At 34.0% G+C, this 5208-nt stretch overlaps 1 protein-coding gene across 4 annotated transcripts in view; it reads right to left on the reverse strand.

Annotated features, from left to right (window-relative positions):
* The window catches only part of LOC107718111 (protein FAM110B-like), a 49537-nt gene that overhangs the window by 12757 nt on the left and 31572 nt on the right, over positions 1 to 5208 (reverse strand). Inside the window, exon 2 of one of the 4 annotated variants that reach the window (XM_016525069.1) lies at positions 1582 to 1667. The exons of the other annotated variants lie outside the window; for them this stretch is intronic. The gene's annotated coding sequence lies outside the window, so the exon portion shown is untranslated. The remainder of the gene's footprint in view (positions 1 to 1581; positions 1668 to 5208) is intronic. 4 annotated transcript variants of the gene reach the window in all.

The raw sequence follows: 5208 nt of genomic DNA on the forward strand, positions 1-5208 counted from the left end.
ATTATTATTATTATTGCATAATATTAAAAATAATAAATCATATTACATAATTATCTGTTATATTTATTTACACATAAATGAACTAAATTATTATATAGTAAAAATAATTAATATGATTTATAATAATAACTATTATTATTATTATGAAATTATTATTATTATTAAATAAATCATAATAAATAAATATATATTTTTTAAATAATAATTTAGTTTCTGTAAATATATACATTAGTGAAAGAGTAAATAAAGTAAATAAATAAATAAATTTTTTATTTTATGTAAATGAGCTAGAAATTAAAATTACTGAAACAAAGTAACCATGAAATCAACAAGGACAATTCTAATTTTTCATGGAATATTTTTTATAAATAGTTTATCCATGCACATCATTATTTTTTAAAACATTCAATTAGCAAACGACAATGATCCAACAATTCCAATCATTTCCCGATGAGCAAAATCAAGTCTCACCTCACATTTTCACTCAGATATACATTACAACAGGGAAGAAAAACTTATCAATTTATGCTGACTTAAAAAATGTGTACAATCAAATTGAGAATTTCAATGAAAATAAAGATAAAATAGGATGTTTTCTAGCTGAAGAAAACAACTAAATCCAACAGTAGTCCATTTTGACCCCATTTATGCATTCATGTAGGTTCTTTTTCAGTCATGCATTCTAGGTTTAAGGGTGATCATGTTCAGAAACTTCTAATATAGCAGAACATAAATCCTGCTGAGAGCTGGTTGAGATACTACTCAATCACAGAGACAGCCTTCGCTTTTCACGTGGACATTTGGCATTCCGTTCAGACGGCACTCCTCACAGAGCCAACTGCCGACTTTCACAACTTCATTTATCTGTGCGCAAACACCAAAGCCTGCATTATCATTCCAAACGAGTCCCGAGCCATGAATCACATACAACAGCATGTGAGTGAGTCAGTTCCCAAATCTACAGCCAACAGTGTCAACTTCACTTACTACACCACACGTATTCCACTTCAGCATGAAACGAAAGAACAACACAGAACGAAATGGTGTGAAATAAGAACACAGATCTAACAAACGATCATAGTAACATCCCTGAAACGATCTGTAGACATCAGTGAAGCTAAAGCTCTAGACATCAAACATTAGCGTGGTGAAGTGCTCATCAGCCAGATGCGAGAATACCATTATACTGCTGAATGCAAGTGCTATTTATGTACAGTGTGTCTCTTTCATGCACATGCATAAACTCAAACTCTTCACCTTGGATGCTACTTATCTTTGATGGCACTCCCATCATGCCGTTCTGCCACCAGCAGCAGCAGAATCAGCAAGTATCTCTCAAAGCTCCAGTTTTAATGAGTAAACAAGCTTCAGCAGGGAGAATTTACATCAGTGGCTGTTAACCGTTTAGTTTTTTTGGTGATACATGATTTTATTTTGGACATCATATGGCAACCCAAAACAGTATTGTTGAACAAAAATGTAGACCCAACAATGCAAAATTATTAATATCATGAGCTTCAGTAAAGAAAACAACATCACAACAACAATAATAATAATAATTTTAGTTTTGAAATGTCTTACATTTTAGTGGTTTCATGCTCTCGGCAGTCAATTATTCATGGTTTGAGGGTAAAGGCATGTCCCATTTATGCTGACCAAGGAATATGCTGAAAAATACATTAGTTTGTTTGAATGCACAGCTTTTATCATCTACAACATAATATATGATGAACAGTTTCTCCATCCTTTATAAGCCAATAAAGCCATTTAATTTGCGATCAGATAATTATGAATGGTTATATGGTTAGTTGTATTAAAAAAAATAAAATAAAATATTATAATTTACATTTAGCATTTTTTTCTCTGCATATTGTCCTCTTAAAAATATATGGATCTTAATGAAAAAGAATAAAAAATAAAATACAAATATGAACATTTATTATCATTCTGGTCAACCCTGTTGTCCATATCAGAACAGACCTGCAGCTCATTTTTAGGTTGTGACCAACCAGTTGAGAAACACTGATTTAGAAGGTGAGACAGATCCAGAGAACATCAGACAGGATCTTTCACTAAAGAGAGGAAGTTACAGGCTGAATGGAGCTGGAAGACCACACAGAATCAGAGGCTCCACCTTGCAGAGGCCACTGTGACTTAAAGAAACAAAAAGGTCCAACCAACTGAAAAAAATAACTTTGTGGTGTTGTAAAATATAATAAATTAACCATCATAAGTTCTACTTGTAATATTAAAATTCAAGGAGAACAACAACTTTCTAAGTAAAATGTACACATTTAATTCATGTAATTAATGAACGCGAGAAGACTAACTCTAAGTAATATCTACTTGTAGTATTTACATGTTTTATAGTCATTGCACATAAATTCAATTCAAGTTTATTTGTATGGCGCTTTTCACGATACAAATCGTTGCAAAGCAACTTTACAGAAAAGCAAGTTTCTACAGTATATTTAGTAGTAGCTTATCAGTGGTGACTGTCAGTTAATGTACATATGGCAGAAATGTACGGAAAAATCAATTAAAGACGTAATCAAACAGACGATGAACACTATTAACAGCAATTATTATATGATGCAATCAAACTTATAGCAAAATGTGGTAGTTCTGTATGATGTTTCAGGGTTGGCATCATCTGAGGTCCTCTGAGGGGTTGGCATCATCTCTTCTCAGGTGTTCTGGAAAATCTAGAAATATTGAGTAAATTTTAATCTAAAAGTACAGCATGCTTGAATCCGTGCATGCGTATTTGGACAAGACACTCTAACCGTGCTATGGATCAGAGAAGGATGGTTGGGCTTGTCACGGAGGTGATGCATTGCTGGATTTTCTCGTGTTTAAGGTAAATTTGCCGTTCTGTTTTAGATTTCTGATTTGTAATACATTGGTCCGTGTGCATTTCGATAGTTTGATTCTTGTTTACTTGACTCATTATACATTAACATTCATCTTAATCACATAACCTCATTAAAGTTAACTTGTGTGCAGTCACAGTGGCTACGTTTACATGCACAATTTTTGGTTCAATCGGACTGAATTCATTCTGATTGATGAATCTGAATGTAGTGTTTACATGAACGCTAAATAAAGTGATCGGGTTGATGTTTATATGTCACAAGCTTCAAATCGGAATTGATTTTTTTTTACATTCGCACACTGCACAAATATAGAGTTTCTCAGTGTTGGCACATAATAACCACTCTCCTACACAGTTTATTTATTTGTTTTTAACAGCAGAAATAATATTGATCTATGGATTTATGGATAAATATACATATAAACCGCTGTGCCGTGCTGCTCATGTTTATCATGCAGTAAAAATGCCCCTCCCCGCGCCCAAAACGGGTTGCCTGTGGATGAGAATCCAAAACAAGGACTGGTGGGAGATTGTCCTGCTCCACTCACAGTTGCCGAGTGAAATGAGAGTTTTATAATAACAGGACACACATTTATACAACACTTTATTCAAAAGGAAGAACCGCTTGTTCCGCGCGTCATACGTCATTACTCTATTTCTGTGTCATTGCACATGCGCAGTTCTTTCAGTTTCGGGGTTCAATCCGATCGAGTGTTTACATGCACTCTCAATCGTATTAGAAAACGAATAAAACACCCCTTCAATCCGATCGAAATTTCATTCCGATCGAGCTCGATTAAGGTGTTTACATGAAGGCTTTTCAGTCCGATTGAGCCGTCAATCCGATTACAAACGGATTATTTGGTTGCATGTAAACGTAGCCAGTGAGTGATATTTCAGCGAAAATGTTTTCAATAGTTTAGAGATTCACAAAGCACTGTTTTTCATGTAAAAACTTGAGCACGATTGGAAATTACTAGCAATTATTTACAGTTTTAACTGCTAGCTAGCTAACGTTACTAAAATAAAACAAATCGCATATAGAATAAGGTTAGTTTCTGTTATTTCAAAGACTCGACTGACGTAATACAGTGAATTTAGAGCAATAACATTGTAGTAATCTCATCTTTTCTTTTGCTCAAACAATCTGTCATTTGTTGGTTATAAAGCAAAGTCTTATGAACATTTGTTTCTACCAAAAGGAAGGCTTTGGATTCACTGCAGAATAAGTCAGAGTGTAAGTTGAGGACTATACAGAACAGGTGTCATGCAGAGTTTAGCTCCAACCCAAATCAAACACACCTGAACCAGCTAATCAAGGTCTTACTAGGTGTACTTGAAACTTCCAGGCAGGTGTGTTGAGGCAAGTTGGAGCTAAACTCTGCAGGGCACCTGCTAAATGACTACATGTAATTTTTTCTATATTTTATACTGGGGTCGAAACTGTGTATGGTGCAGCAAATGCAGTTCACGAAATGGAGATTGAATTGTATTACAGAACAGCAGACACTTGAAGTAGCATTCAGGCATACTTTATTTTTTATATTTTCAGTAGACCAAATATGACCATTCTATACCAGTGGAGGTATGCATGTTTTGTTGATTAATGTCAGTCATAACACTTTTTTACTGAATGCACCTTGAAAAACTTGTGTCCATACTTTAGTAGGTCATGTGACTGATTCACTTTTATTTCTGTTGGAAAAACAAACTGTTTAATTGTATTTTAGTTGTGTGATTTGTGATAAAGGTATAGACCAGAGGTTCTCAACTCTGGTGCTCGAGATCCATGTTCCTGCATAGCTTAGCTCCAACCGTGATCAAGCTCACCGCCTATAATCCCGAAAACCCTGATGAGCTTGTTCAGGTGTGTTTGATAAGGGTTACAGCTAAACTCTGCAGGAAAGTGGGAACCCCTGGTATAGACAAAATGAATATAGTTTATGTGGTTATATTAATCAAAAAGAAATGAGCAATGTTTACATAATCATAGGGAGTAATATCTATTCATAAAACTAAGTAAATGGAAATCTCAAACAAAGAATATTAGGGATGCAACTAACAATTATTTTGATAATCGATTCGTTGGTCGATTATTTTTTCGATTAATCAGATTAAAAACAAACAATTTTCTTTTTTTATTTTATTGACAAAAACACACTATTCCACATTCTGCCCAATGTCCTTAAAACAAACGTTCCTACTGAATGCTATGAAAACATACAGTGCTTAACAATTTATTAGACCACCTGCCATAATAAAGAGAAAACACATTTTAGGAATCTGTCAAAAAATTGTCTACATCAAAAAAATGTTATTGCCATTTATTTATA

This window comes from Sinocyclocheilus rhinocerous, unplaced genomic scaffold (assembly GCF_001515625.1).
Source record: "Sinocyclocheilus rhinocerous isolate Xijiao unplaced genomic scaffold, SAMN03320098_v1.1 scaffold480, whole genome shotgun sequence".
NCBI classification, from domain to species: domain Eukaryota; kingdom Metazoa; phylum Chordata; class Actinopteri; order Cypriniformes; family Cyprinidae; genus Sinocyclocheilus; species Sinocyclocheilus rhinocerous.